The sequence below is a fragment of the Mercenaria mercenaria genome, chromosome 16, assembly GCF_021730395.1.
Source record: "Mercenaria mercenaria strain notata chromosome 16, MADL_Memer_1, whole genome shotgun sequence".
NCBI classification, from domain to species: Eukaryota; Metazoa; Mollusca; class Bivalvia; order Venerida; family Veneridae; genus Mercenaria; species Mercenaria mercenaria.
This window is the reverse complement of record NC_069376.1, coordinates 9,460,525-9,476,252: the sequence shown is the minus strand read 5'-3', so window position 1 is coordinate 9,476,252 and position 15,728 is coordinate 9,460,525. Positions and strand designations below refer to the sequence as shown.

The following is a 15,728-nucleotide window of genomic DNA, read 5'->3' as shown; positions in this document are numbered from 1 at the left end:
TACCCGAAACATATTTAAAGCGGCTTTCTAAATGACAAAAAAATTTTCAAATTCAAGTTTCGTTTTCATAATCAAAGAAGTTGTATTTTTTCCCCTAGGCAAACCCAAAGTTAATTCCAAAACCCATTTCTCCCCCAAAAAAGATTAAAATTTAAAAAAAAAATATTCGGAGAAATTTTTTTTTTTGAATTTTGATAGTGTTGTATTTAGGGAAAGAAGAATTTTACATAGAAATTTTAGGAAATTCGATTATCAATTTGTTGTTTGTGCAAAAGCAACGTTTTGAAAAGGGAACCCTGGCCCATGATTCAAATAAGCAGAATTTTCCTTTTTTTTTTTTTTTTTTTTTTTTTTTTTTTTATTTAAACCCCTTTTTTTAACACTTTCCATTTCAATAACCCCAAACAACCTAGTTTGTGCAGAAAGTTGGGAAATATTTTTTGATAATGTTTTTCCAAGCAGAATTTTTTTTAGCTCCCCCATTTCTTGTCATTATGCAATGCTCATATTGCGACTTTTCTAAGGAAAGGGGGACAAATGGCGTTTTTCTTTAAATGTCAAATGTTTTTGGAAACAAAATTTTTCTCCTTTTTGTTTAAAAAAAACCAAAAAATGATAAAAAATTTCAAAAATTGACCGAAATGTCCCCCAAGGGTTTAATTTTAAAGTTAAATTTCCCTATTTTAAAAAACTTAATCATAGGGGAGCTAAACTTTATTAAACTGGACATCACGCCCAAAGGGTTCCCGGGCTCCGGGCTGCAACGTTTTTTAGGACTCCGGTGTCGTTTTAAATTTTGTTTTTATTCTATTTGCCCCTGTGCTGTAGGGTTTCAAGTGACCCGAAAGGACCGTATATTTTTACAGGGAAAGTATGTAGCCAAAGGGGAAGGATTAGCCCCCAACTTCCCCGGCGGAACGGTTTTGTATTTAAAAAATGCGGTAAAAAGTGCATGTTTACGACCCCTGAAAAACTTTCAATTGTCCCAAATGCTTTATTATTTTTTGAAAAATTTTTCCCCTTTTTAAATTTTTTTTTTTAGCCAGTATTTTTAAAAAAATATATTAAGGGAAGTTCCCTGAAGGGGGAATCCCGGGAAAAAAATTTTTTGCAAATTTCCCTGAAAGGCCCGACTCCCGAACTTTTTTAGAAAATTCCTTTTGGAAAACCCCCCCCCCCAACATTTATATAGCAAGTTCCGTGAAGGCAGACTCCCGAACATTTATTCTTTAAAAAAAACGGGGCTTTTACTTACTAAACTCAGTTCTTGAAAATGGCTTGGGTTTTTTCTGCCCCGGGGGGCCCTTGGGCCCACGCTCGAGGTATTGGGGACGGTAAAATGCGAAGAGGGGATCCAAAATTAATTTGGGTTTACCTAGTGTGATTTCGGGATAAAAAGTATTAAAATTTCCCAGTCTTTTTTTGTCTTTTTTTTTTTTTTTTTCTTTTTTTTTTTTTTTATGTATAACCCGTAAACAATACCTTTTTGGGAATGTATGGGAAAACCCGCCCAAAAATGGTAAAACTATACATTTTTTTTAGACTTCGTACATGTTATTCCCCCCTGTTTATTTGAATTGAAAGTACCCCTGGATTTTTATATCAAACAATGTACAAGTTTGTGTTCTGTTGTTTTTTTCTGTCCCGTATTAAAAAAAGGACATTTAAAAAGATTTTTTCCCGATTATATAAAAAGTCACCCCTTTCCCCCATCTTTTGTGTCTTGGGGAAAAAAAGGGTTTTGGGCGTGGTTTAATTATTTAAATTTTTTAAAATTTTTTGATGACTTTAGTGACATTTTAATGACAAAAGGGCGATGAAATTTTTACGAAATGGCCCAGACAAATATTAAAGGTAGCACCGATTTTTCTGTGCACCACCCCGCTTTAACTCTATCACCCAAAAATATGTTATCCCCTAGTAAAATTTCGAAGATGTACAGGGTTTTTTAGGTTTTCCCCTTTGGGCCTTGTAAAAGTACGAAGGTGGGAGAGAAATAAAGATGCGAAGACGCGAAGGTTCGAGGGCGAAGACGCGAAGGAAAGATCACGAAGACACGATGCTACGATCCCGGGTTTTGAGTGATGCTACGACAGCCGTGCAAAAAATTCGCTATTACTTTGGTCTTTGTCTTCGTGCCTTCGTCCATCTTTATCATGGTTTTTGTACTGTCGTGTCATCACCCTCTGAACTATCGTTGTGTTGGGTTTAAAGCCCCCCTGTCTGAAAAAGCGCATTTCAAAAATGAACAAAGAAAAAAAGCCCTGGCTTTCCCTTTTGGAGGGTTTTTTGTTTTCCTTTGGGACACATTCAGGGAATGGAAAAAACATAAGCTGGGTGAGACAAAAAATAAAAAATTAAAGTACTTGATAATGTTTGTGATAATCGCTTTCATTTGTCTTTCAATCCCCTAGGGGTTTAAAGTTTTGAAGTATCTGCCGGGGTCAGTAGATGACTTTTGTTTTCGGGGTAAAAGAGTCAGAAGTCAAAAAAAAACTTCGGAATGAAAACGATTTTCCCCTAAATTTTTTAAAAAAAAAAGCTTTTTACCTTTTCAGTCGTCTAACTTCATAGGATGATTGCAAAAGCTTGCAGAAAAAACTGCAGACTTTAAAGGGGTTTTCAAACCACTTTTCTCTCCTGTTAAATCTTAAAGTAGGCTCCTGTTTTTTTGCACTTGTTTTTGATACAATTGAGGAAGACTCGCAGGGCCTACCAATAGCCCTGTCCCCAAAGTTTAAAAGGTTCATACTCATTTACAATGGTTGCCAAAAAATTTTTTGGAAAAATTCGCGACTTCTAGGGGGTCGATGCCCCAAAGCGTTAATGTTGTAAAAGGGCATTTCCCTTTCTGCCCGCGGTTCATTTTTTATTCCAGTTGTCTGCAACATTTTGCAACACTCGCAGGGCTTTAAGGGGGAGGCACCAAACGGGGTTTTTTTATCCTGTTTTTTTCCCCCAAAAAGGCACAAGGGGAGCGGTGGGCTAGGGATTAAAGGGGCTGGCCGCTCAATCAGGGGTCGTGGGTTCGGCCCCCGGGGGGAGGGGCCATGACTTTTTATGACACCCGACGGGTTTTTTTCCCGGAAGCGGATTAAGCGAGTGGTTACAATAAGGGTTAAAGCTTTCATCACAATCGGCAAAACAAAATTTGTATAAAATAAAAATTTATACGTCGTCCGACTTTTTGATCTTAAGGGAACCTTCAATTTTTTTGCTTACCAAGGGAAAGTAGAAATGCAAACCGTTAGCAGTAACAGTAACCTACACTGTCTGGGACCTCCCCCCCCCCCCCCCCATATCCACAAAATCTAAGAGGGTCCAAAATTAAAACAAAAGGAAAGGTGATATTAGGAAATTGGGGTTGTTTTTTGGAGAAAAAATTTGGCGCTTTATCCATTGAAAATAGTTTATGGAAACACAAGAAATTCCGAAATTCGGTCAAGTTCCAAAACAATCTGTGTTGGGAATAGGTCGGACAAGAAGTGTGTTGTATATTTCCCTGCCTCTTAGTCCAAAAAGAACTGCTCCCAAATGTTTTAATATTGGTTGTGTTCTGGGTTTTTCCCAAAAGAAACTTGAACGTTCAAAAACGTTTTAAATTCAGGGCACTCACCAAATCTCCTTTTAAAAAAGTAGGGCACGTTTTAAATCTGACTGGGGGATGGGGGCGAGGGGGAATTTCCGGGAAAAAGGACAGGAAATTTCCCCCGGGTAACTTAGTCTAGATGTATAGAGTAAATGAAAATTTAATTAAAAAAATAAAATCTGCTCCCATATTTTAGAGACTCATAGTTTTAAAAAATATGGGCAGGTGTTTGGAGGCGTTTAAAAATTAAAACACTAGGGATTTTAAATTTTCCCCATCCAATGACTGCCCATGTTTTATTAATTTTATAAAATTATTGGAACATTTTTATTTTTTCGATTCTAACAACGCAAAAAATTCGCATTTTACAGTACTACATTTTCAGCGGAATACGTCTTTTGGGTAAAATGCTATTACAATTTTCCCCCCATGGGTTTGAAAAAAAGCAAAAGCCCCTTTTAACGTATAGTATTTGTTTTTTTATCAGAGTTTTTAGAAGTATTTTTAATTTAGTAAAACTAAAGCTCGAAACTAATTATGAAGAGAATGTCCCAAAAAACGAGTTGACCCTGTGTTACAAGTTACGAGCTTGACTTTTCATGACGTCAATCATTATGACGATACTTTTTGTTTTTACATTTATGGGCGTCAACCCCCCCTGAATTTTTAATTTTAAACTAATTTAATTCCTTATAGAAAATTTTTAAACGTTGGTTTTTCGGGCCCACACATAAGAAAAAGACAAATTTTTATTTACGTTTTGAGATGTGTTTTTAACCCTTTTCCCTTTAATAATTTTTATGCAATGACATGATGCCTCATGCGTTCCCAAACTAAGGGCAATATGACATTTATCATATTTTCGTTTTTGAGGGTTGTTTAAAACCCTTTGGCCCTTTAAAAAATTTTTTATGCAAGGGAAAAGACGGTAAAATTTCGTTTCTGCCCCGCACATGATATTTATGAGGTGGGTTTATTTCACAAAAATGTTATGATTCAAAGGGGTTTTTGGAGGGTACAGAGTTGGGAAAAAAAATGGAAAACCCAACCTTTGTGACCTTTAAACCCCGAGCTGGGGATGGGTGACACAAGAGTTTTGAAAATGTCTTGGGTTTTAAGAACCCCCCCTTTAAGAGGATTTGGAGATACAGAGGGAAAAAACAATTGGGAAAGGGTCAAGCCTTTGACCCCAAGTTTTGGGCCCTTTACCCTTTAGGCAACCCGGCTCTTTATGAGCTGTCATTTGACCCAAAATTTCATGGAAAAAAAACCCCTTTTTCCCAAAGGGGGTTTAAAGGGATACAGAGCGGGCACATTTAAAGAAAGGCCCCAAACTTTGGGGGACCTTGAAACCTTTTGGGCGGAAAGGTTTACTCATAAAATTTTGCACCTTTACCTTTAGAGATGATCATTGAAGTTTTATAAAAATCCTTCAAGGGGGTTTTTAAAAAATATAGAGCGACACGAAAAGGGTTTCAGACAGCGGAAGGGAAAGGGGGACAAAAAGGCCCAACGGATGGGGGACCATTTTTATAACCCCCCCCCACCATCATGGCGGGGGCTTAAAAAAGGGGAATTTAAAATTTAAAATTGTTCCAGTCCAAAGGTCTTTAGATTAAAAGGCCCAAGTAAACCCCAAAACAAAAATAAAAATCATTTAGATTCCCGGGCTCAGCGGAAAAAAAACAATTTGGGAAAAATTGCACGAGGGTTTTTAGGGAACACAGAAAAAAAGTACGGAAAAGAAAGCTTTATTGGGAAAATTCAAATTATGGCAAAAAATTAACTAAACGTTCCTGCCCTCTGTAATTTGAAAAAAGAGGACCCTTGTTGTTTCCGGAAACGTCCCTGTTTCCCCAAATGGGCCCGTTTTGAACTGGGGGATTTAAAGTATTTTTTTATTTTACATAGTGCCTAGTTTTTTTAGCTTAAAGTGACCCCCAAATTTTTAGCTTGAAACCCAGAATCATCAAGGGTAAAAAAATTCCCGCCAAATTTTTAGGAAAATCCCCTTGAAAAATTTGGCCTCCATTTGAGGTTAAAAGGTTTTCATTTTTGACCTAATGACCCCTTTTTAAGGCACTTACCCCGTTTCGGAAACTGCTTTATCAAGGGAACTTTTTTCACCAATTTTCATGAAAATTCATGAAAAGTTGGCCCCTAGGGGGGTCACAAGGATTGTTATTTTTTTAAACCCATTTTCCAGTTTTAAAAACCCCATGTAATCTAATTTTTAAACTTGACCGGTTTAAACAAGGTGAAACCCTTTTGGGCCCAACTTTATGAAAAGATCCCCTCAAAAATATGGCCTTAGGGGTGTCACAAAGGGATTTTTTATTTTTAGCCTATGACACAGTTTTGACCCCAAAATTAACCCGTTTCGAACTTGACCTAGATAACACCGAGGGTGAACCTACTGACAAATTGATAAATATCCCAGAAAAAAAATGGCCTTAGAGAAAAGGGGGACAAAAAAGGGTTTTTTTTTTTTTAGATCTACTGACCTAGTTTTGGACCGGAAAAAGACCAGTTTCAAAATGACTAGTATCATCCGGTGAACATTCTCATTAATTTTCATGAAAAAAACCCCAATTTAAAAATATGGCCTCAGGAGGTCAAATGATATTCTATTTTTTAAAAAACTGACCTGTTTTTGGGGGCAAAAAAAAAAAAAAAGGTTTTTTTTTTTTTGCAGCACGGACGACGGAGCTGTGCGATTACAAAAGTTTAAAAAAAAAATAAGGGGAGAACAAAAAAAAATTAAACCCAAATTGGAAAAATATAAATTATAGAAAGGCCCATTTTGGGAAAAATAATCTTTGTTTTTTTGTTTTTGGGGTTTTAAAACCATTTTTCAAAAGTATTTCAGTTTTTTGTAACGGCGGGCAGTTAAACCCACCTAGTGTTCCCGGATTTTGTCCGTACCCAAAAAGTTCTCCGAAGTTAAAAGCCCAATTTCCCCCATGAACAGAGGTGGAGGCTAATGATTTCAGGGAAAAATGTGTTTTTTCAAATGGTCACGGAGAAAAAAAAAATCGCCCCCCCCGAGGATCGAACTAAAGACCTGCGTTGTTTAACCCCAAAATACCAAAGTAAGCAAAGGGGGTCTTAAAAACAAGACTGAATGGAATAAGGTTTAAAATTGGGAATTGTATGTTAACAAAATGTATTAATTTCACAACGCGAAAATTTTTGCATTTCATTTGGGATATAAAATTTTATTCTTTCATTGGCAAAAAAAAGGGTTTTTTTTTCTTCAAAATTTTTTTATCATAATGACCGTTCCCTTTAGGAAAGCCCGGGTTTTCAAAATCCCCCCAAAACAAAATACAAATTTTTAAAAACAAAAAAGTCAAAGGGTACGTTATACAAACCCAAAAAAAATCTTTAGAATTAAAAGGGGCTATTCTGCTAATTTCAAAGCTAGAGCAATGTGACTATTTTTTTTATTATTTATAACCCAACCCTGCAAAAAGGGAAAAGAAAAAAAATGAATTATTTTATCGATTTTAAAACCCAAAAAAAAGAATGTGAAAATTTTTTGTTTGTTTCCGGGATTTAAATTTTTTTAAAATTTTTGGTTGGCTCAATCGAAAGGAAAAAAATCCCCAAAAAAAAAGTAACCAATAAAATTTTTATTCAATTTAATTTAAACAAAAAACAATTTTTTTTATGCCCCAAAATGATATCCAAAAAATTCCCGCCTCTAAGAAGTAATGTTTGCCCCGCATTTAAATCATTTGTAATTTTATGGTTTTAAATTTTAAAGATTTTTTTTGGGATGAGAACTTTATTGGGAAAACAGACCCTTTGGAGGTGCTAACCCCGGCATGTTTAGACATTTAGAATATAGGGAAACTTATCCACCAAAATTTTTGGAAATATATCATGGTTATTGTTGTTACAGGATTCGTGATATCGTGTTTTAAAAAAATCAAAATTTAGACGGGGGAGGTAGCTCAGCTCCGCCTGATAAGATTTTCGAGGACAGGTTTTAAACCGGGTTTCCCCAAAAAACAAGCGTGTTAATGATTTTTTTCTTGCGGGAAACCCTTTTTCTTTTAAATATAACTGACATTTTTTTTTTTTATATTAAAAGGGAGTACTTAAGGGCCCGAATGGGGGAAACCGGGAAATTTTTAAGGGTTTTCTGCTTTGATTATAGTTGATTTTAAAAAAGCCTTTTAAAAAGCAAAATTTAACTGAATTTTTTCCCGAAAACCCCAAAAAACAGAAGCTATTTAACAGGTTAAAAGTACTGGTTTTGGAAACCTTATGTTTTATCCTTTCAAAAAAAAAATCAGATTACACGATGTCATAAATGTCTCAAAACTTTGGCTTTCGTCCCGTTTCCTGCTAATTCCTTTACCTTGCAAGTAGATTAAATGATCCTACAATAAACTGCTTCTTACAAATATGTTAATTCCTTTCCTTTTTGATGATTTAACTCAAACAAGATTTCAACCTGGTGGTCAGACACTGCTATTAATTTTTCCATAGGCTTACATTGTAAGAAATGACTCTGTATGACCCCTTCAAAACTTTTGTTGACACATGAGATGCCATTTACTCTGTCAAATAGACTTCCAGACACCAAAAAATAACATTTTCACATGGGCATGCCCTATCCATTTTTTTCTATTTCCATTCAAAGACAACCACCCTGAACTGTGCATGGAATTTAGTGGCGAATTCCAACAAGTACTAAATTGCTAATTTCACAGTTAAATATATAGCCAGGCAGCTATAAAATACTTCAAAATGCACAGAAAACATTTCATTTCCATATTTTAAGGATATTTTCATGATTCAAAGCAACACATTTTTAACCATTCAGGTGAAGTCTCATTGAATGCTACGAATGCTTCAACCAATCCGAAGCCGGCAAATAATAACAACATTTGACCTGGTAATCCATCACGGCTGTGCCTTACAGAGTTACGGTTCTTCCTTTTACTTACGGCTAACTTCACAAACCTAAATTAGATAAGTAAAATGAGAACTGCAAGAAAAGACTAAATTTTTTATCTCGGAATCGATATCTATAGCTTGTAATCTGACTTGATTCAATTACGCTAGCGATACGGCAGTCATTTTGTTTTTAATCAAATAGGGTTATTATAACAGTAGATTAATCTGGGATGCAGTATTTGACTCGAGTGGATTTTGCCAGCTCGGATCTCACGAGGCACGCAAGCGCCGAGTGTGATGGGACCTTGCAAAATCCACGAGAGCCGAATACAAAGTCCCAGATCTAGCTACTGTTATAATGACCCTTTTATTATATACCTTTACCATTTTGATTCTTGTTTTGTTCTTGAACGAAATCTTCAATGTTTATCGATATTAAATGGAACTTAGTGAAGTTTTTATGTGCGTTCTTTATAGAAATATGTCGGGTCATGCATATTTATGAAAATAGTTCGGCAGCATACAATACGGAAGGTACAATACGGAATTTAAAAGGTACAATACAGAATTTTTGTCTGTCTGTTCATATTTAATTATGAAATACAAGCCGATTTCTTACACAATTTATATAGGTATATAATAAAAATTCATATCTGAAATGTACTAGCAGGATAATGGAATATATCCTGTCTCCACTTGACGTCTATTGACCAATAGAAATGCAAGAATTTTGTAGGAGGGGAGATAAATACAGTTATCATTCTTGTTTTTTTACTGCATAAACATTCATGTCTATTCTCATTTCAATCAATGCATACAAATTGTACTTTTCCAACGACAGAGTAAATGACAAACTATACCATTCAAACATATTTAAGATTTAGCTATCATTTTTGTACATTAAACAACAGGTCAAATCTAGTAAGGCACTTACATTACATCAGCAATCATGTAACAATGCTTACAGCTATTGAAAGGTTTCTAGTTAAAAGACAAAATGTATCAAAAATATTATACATCATTATAATAGTGTTTATTTGACTGGAAGGGAACTGAACAAAAGAGGTTCTACAAAATAAGCTACATAATCCTTTATTAAAACCCTTGAAATATGAACAATTGACCTCAACCTAGACATAAGCAGATTTATCTGGGAAACAAGTCAATAGTCCATTCTTCCTTACTTAGTTTTTGAAACCATGTGACCCAGATTCGTACTTGACCTAGAGATGATCAAGACAAACATTGTGTCCAAGTTTATTGGACAAGTTATATTCACAACTGTGGCCTATTGATATTCACAAGCTTTCTCATGAGTTTCAAATTTAAATTGTGGTCTCTAGAGAGTTCTCAAGATTTTCCTTTGATCTGGCCTAGTGACCTAGTTTATGGCCCACATAACTCAGTTACAAACTTGACCTAGATATCATCAAGACAAACATTCTTACCGAATTTCATAAAGAATTGGTCACAACTGTAGCACAACATTTCCTTTGATTTGACTGAGTGACCTACATTCTGACTAATACTCATTCTGACTTACATTCTGACCAATTCTCATGAGTTTCAAACTTTAATTGCAGTCTCTCGAGTGTTCACAAGATTTTCCTTTGATCTGGCCTGGTGACCTAGTTTTGATCCAACATATTCCAGTTTCAAACTTGACCTAGCAATCATCAAGACAAGCATTCTGACCAAGCTTCATAAAGATTGAGTTACAACTGTGGTCTCTAAAGTGTTCACAAGGTTTTCCTTCAATTTGAACGGGTGACCTAGTTTTTAAACCACAAATGACCCAGATTCAAACTTGACCTAGAAATCATCAAGACAAACGTTCTGCTTCTAAATTATTCACAAGCTTTTCCTTTGATCTGCCTGCTGCCCTGGTTTAAGTCCCCTCATGACCCTGTTTCAAACTTGACCTAGAAATTATCAAGAAAAAAATTGTGACCAAGTTTCATAAAGATTGGGTCACAAATATGGCCTCTGAAGTGTTAACAAAGCAAATGTTGACGGACGACACACAACTGACAATGACCGGTCACAATTGCTCACCTTGAATACTTCGTGCTCTGATGAGCTAACAAGCAATCACTGCAATCTTGCGTATCTTAGAGACATGAAAAAGTCAATTCATAAGTATTCATATATAAAAAAGGTATTTTTAACATAAAAATATTTTTCTTTGTTTTATTTTGCCATACAAAATTGTCTCCAGTACAGTTATCCCCCCTCCCCCCAAAAAAGAAGTTTAAAACCTTTGACTGAAAACAGTATAAAATATTAATGTAGTCTTTTAAAAGTCAATATCACATTTTTAAACTTAAATCTTTAAAAAAAATTCTAAGATCGCCGATGGTATCTCCAGACTAGAATCTTGGGCAGAATGTCAACACTCCTGAACGTAAAAATCATCTTGCCAGCTTGTCTGATTGTGTTCGTCCTATATTTAGAATGGCTGTGGTTTCTGGCTGATACTGCAATCTGTAACCAGAGTATATACATGTACCTGAAAATACAATTGGTATGAATATGAAATACAACAGAATCATAAAATATTGTCACAATACAATTTTGTGTTTTTGGCTGTTTAATGCAGACATATGACATCTAATATTCTAATTTCTTTTAAGAATAACAAAGACTTCCAAGTTATTATCTATTAATATAGTAATAGCTTTCTTGCAGAAATGACATATAAAATGTTTACTGTGTATATGGTTGACAAGAATGTCAAAATGAAATGATATTACATTTGTATAATACCATTAAATATACAAAAAAAATATTTTCAAATGAAATGTTTACATTATTTTTGTACCCTTTTTCATGGTGTTTCCACATGCCTACTGGTGAAAGGCAGAGCACAAACAGAATGTGTATCATATGTGTAGATTGAACAAGAGAGGTCATTAGTAAACATGAGGTGGGGGAGCGGTAGTATAATGGTTAAGGTGTCGTGTTGATCACCCCGGGGGTCATGGATTTGATACTCAAGAACACATCCTCTATTCTAGCATAAAACTGCTGTTATTGTCACTTTTCGGGGGTGTTTTAACAGGAGAGAAAACATGTGTTAACAGAGAGATTCTCGTGCTCACGTGCTCTTATAACATCTTTTTATATATCCACGTTCCGTGGCAAAGCGTAAACGCATTACAGCCCCAAAACGGATAATTCAAAATGAAATGACGTCAACGTGACAAAACAACGTAGACTTTACCGCGCATTTCATGGAAATTCAATGACGTTGAGGGACAATATATTAATTCACATGTTTTTTACGCCTTTTCTGCTAGAAAAGCGTTAGCGCATGTTCTTTTCATGTTATAACATCTTCAGAATCCCTCAGGAATCGTTGGTACCTTCGCCCTAACGGGCTTGGGTACCAACCAATCCCTCAGGATTCTGCAGATGCTATAACACGAAAAAACATGCGTTATCCCTACATTATGACATCAATACTGTGGACACAGATGTGGTTCAAATAAGCTTAAAGATTCCATCACAATTAAGCTAAAATGAATATGTGAATTAAAAATGAACACCCATGAACTGCAGTGCCCTTGGCTGTGACCTTGACTTTTGATGTAAAAATCTGATTCATGTACATAGCACACAATTTCTCAACATGATTTCATCTGTGTAAGGTATCACTGGAATTCCTTGAACTGTTTAAAAGTGAAAACTCAAAACACTAAGTGCTTAGCATGGATGAATTTACTAACATATACGTGTAGATGAATTTACTAACATATACGTGTGTATATATATATATATATATATATATATATATATATATATATATATATATATATATATATATATGTATGTCATTATTTGTAGGCATAAACAGTCTTCCATGCCTTTGGTTCCTTTTTGTAATAGAGAAATACCTGTAACAAGGTTCCAGCAAAATGTAAACTCACTCTCCCTAACTGTAAAAGCACTACAACTGGCTTCGTCAAATGATCACCAAAAAATGTACCGGTAGTCTCTGGTTTCAACTGGCCTGAAAATGTTGTAATATTATTATATACGTATTATATATGTGAAAACTTATGATTGAAAGTCAGAGAAAATTAAAAAGCTTGACATTTCGTTTATGGAGATGTTATGGACTTTAACTTTAAAACTCAATAATCAACTTCAATATTATTATTTATTAATTATATGGCAGTGTACACAGGTAAAGCTGGTAGCAAGAAAGTCACTGAGCTTCATGACAGTTTACACAGGTAGAGCTTGTAGCAAGAAAGACACTCGGCTTCGTGACAGTGTACACAGGTAGAGCTGGCATTGAAAATGTCACTCGGCTTCATGACAGTGTTCACAGGTAGAGCTGGCAGCAAGAAAGTCACTGGGCTTAATGACATTGTACCACTGCATTATACACAGGTAAAGCTGGTATCACGAAAGTCACTGGGCTTCATGACAGTGTACACAGGTAAAGCTGCAATCAAGAAAGTCACTGAGCTTCATGACAGTGTATACCTGTAGAGCTGGTAGCAAGAAGTTCACTGGGCATCATGATAGTGTGCACAGGTAAAGCTGGAATCAAGAAAATCACTGGGGTTCATGACAATGTGTACACAGGTAGAGCTGGAATCAAGAAAGTCACTCGGCTTCATGATATTGTACACAGGTAAAGCTGGCATCAAGAAAGTCACTCGGCTTCATGACATTGTACACAGGTAAAGCTGGTATCACGAAAGTCACTCGGCTTCATGACATTGTACACAGGTAAAGCTGGCATCAAGAAAGTCACTGAGCTTCATGACAGCTGAAATCAAGAAAGTCACTGGGCTTCATGACATTGTACACAGATAAAGCTGGCATCAAGGAAGTCATTGAGCTTTATGACAGTGTACACAGGTAAAGCTGGAATCAAGAAAGTCAGCCGGCTTCATGACAATGTTCACAGGAAGAGCTTGTAGGAAGAAAGTCATTGAGCTTCATGACAGTGTACACAGGTAAAGCTGGAAGAAAGAAAGTCACTGGGCTTCATGACAGTGTACACAGGTAGAGCTATCAGCAAGAAAGTCACTCGGCTTCATGACAATGTACACAGGTAGAGTTATCAGCAAGAAAGTCACTCGGCTTCATGACAATGTACTCACGTAAAGCTAGTAGCAAGAAAGTCACTCGGCTTCATGACAATGTACACAGGTAGAGCTATCAGCAAGAAAGTCACTTGGCTTCATGACAATGTACTCACGTAAAGCTAGTAGCAAGAAAGTCACTCGGCTTCATGACAATGTACACAGGTAGAGCTATCAGCAAGAAAGTCACTAGGCTTCATGACAATGTACTCAGGTAGAGCAGGCAGCAAGAAAGTCACTCGGCTTCAGGACAATGTACTCAGGTAAAGCTAGTAGCAAGAAAGTCACTCGGCTTCATGACAATGTACTGGGGTATAGCTGGTAGCATGAAAGTCACTCAGCTTCATGACAAAGTAACCTGGTAAAGCTGGCAGCAAGAAAGTCGCTTGGCTTCATGACAATGTACACAGGTAGAGCTGGAAGCAAGAAAGTCACTAGGCTTCATGACATTGTACACAGGTAAAGCTAGTAGCAAGAAAGTCACTGAGCTTCATGACAATGTACACAGGTAGAGCAGGCAGCAAGAAAGTCACTAGGCTTCATGACAATGTACTCACGTAAAGCTAGTAGCAAGAAAGTCACTGAGCTTCATGACAATGTACACAGGTAGAGCAGGCAGCAAGAAAGTCACTAGGCTTCATGACAATGTACTCAGGTAAAGCTAGTAGCAAGAAAGTCACTCGGCTTCATGACAATGTACTCAGGTAGAGCTATCAGCAAGAAAGTCACTCGGCTTCATGACAATGTACACAGGTAGAGCTATCAGCAAGAAAGTCACTAGGCTTCATGACAATGTACTCAGGTAGAGCAGGCAGCAAGAAAGTCACTCGGCTTCAGGACAATGTACTCAGGTAAAGCTAGTAGCAAGAAAGTCACTCGGCTTCATGACAATGTACTGGGGTATAGCTGGTAGCATGAAAGTCACTTGGCTTCATGACAATGTACACAGGTAGAGCTGGAAGCAAGAAAGTTACTGAACTTCATGACAGTGCACAAAGGTAATGCTGGCAGCAAGAAAATCACTGAGTTTCATACCAAGTGCAAACAGGTAAGGAAAGTGTAAACATGCAGAAAGGTCACTCATTTTCATACAATAATTATCAATTATTAATGGGTCCAATTACAGCATATCTGTGGTAAAGATTTGCCCATATCAGTATATTTATTCCAGGAAAAGTATATCTGCACCGACAATAGAAAATACTGCCACAGTTCGCTCACCTGAGTAACACACCATATCAGTGTACACATGGTTGTCCTAGTGACCCAGGTTTTGATATTACATGACCCAGTTTTAAACTACCCCAAGTTTTCAAGAAGATTAACATTCTGACCAAGTTTCATGAAAATTGGAGCAAATATGTGGCCTCTAGAGTGTAAACAAGTTTGATTTTTTTTCGATTTAGTCTAGTGACCTAGTTTTTTTGCCCCAGCCTGACACAATTTTTAAACCTTCTGAGATTTCATGAAGACAAATATTCTGACCTATTTTCAATAAGATTGGACAAAAATGCGTAAAAACATGAAGAAAAAATCTCTGATGGATATGTTAACAAGTTGTTGGGGATAATGGTTTTGGATATTTCATACTTATATTACCTGGTTTTCCGGAAGGTGAGGCAGTATATGAAACCTGGGCTGTTTTCTCCTTCATGTTGTATTACTGTAAAACACAACTTAGTGTTTTCATGTGAGATATGACTAACACACTGTTTAGTGTTTCAAAGTATTTTTGTGATCAAAGTTGGACAGTCAGGCTTCTGCTACCAACAGAATAACATTTTAAGATCACTGAATGATAATTGAACTTTCATCAGAATATACGACTAAAAAACAATGATTATATTATAGTCTCAGTAATGGTTGTTTCATTGTTGATACGATATTGAACATACTTGATAAGTTATGATGTTATATAGAAAAGAAAGAATATGTAAAGTTGTGCTGTCCAGAACTTTATTGAAAGTTACACAATGGTAAATATAACAAGAGTGCCAGAATATCACAATATACGCCATTCACAGCAAATTTCTTTATACTAGAACCTGTATTTGCAAATGGAATTTTAATTTTGCGGTTGTTTACTAATCATTGTAATTTTTCTGTTTTTCTAAGTCAACAAAAAA

General features: G+C 36.0%; 1 long non-coding RNA gene across 3 annotated transcripts in view; it reads right to left on the bottom strand.

The window, feature by feature from the left end:
* Positions 1–7,886: 7,886 nt before the first annotated feature.
* Positions 7,887–15,728, bottom strand: part of LOC128549459 (uncharacterized) — a 32,713-nt gene continuing 24,871 nt past the window's right edge. For 2 of the 3 annotated variants that reach the window (XR_008367677.1, XR_008367676.1), the window contains 3 exons: positions 15,202–15,265; positions 12,397–12,512; positions 7,887–11,009 (listed from right to left, as the gene is read on the bottom strand). This is a non-coding gene — a long non-coding RNA (uncharacterized LOC128549459). The remainder of the gene's footprint in view (positions 11,010–12,396; positions 12,513–15,201; positions 15,266–15,728) is intronic. The other variant, XR_008367678.1, reaches the window with a different exon arrangement.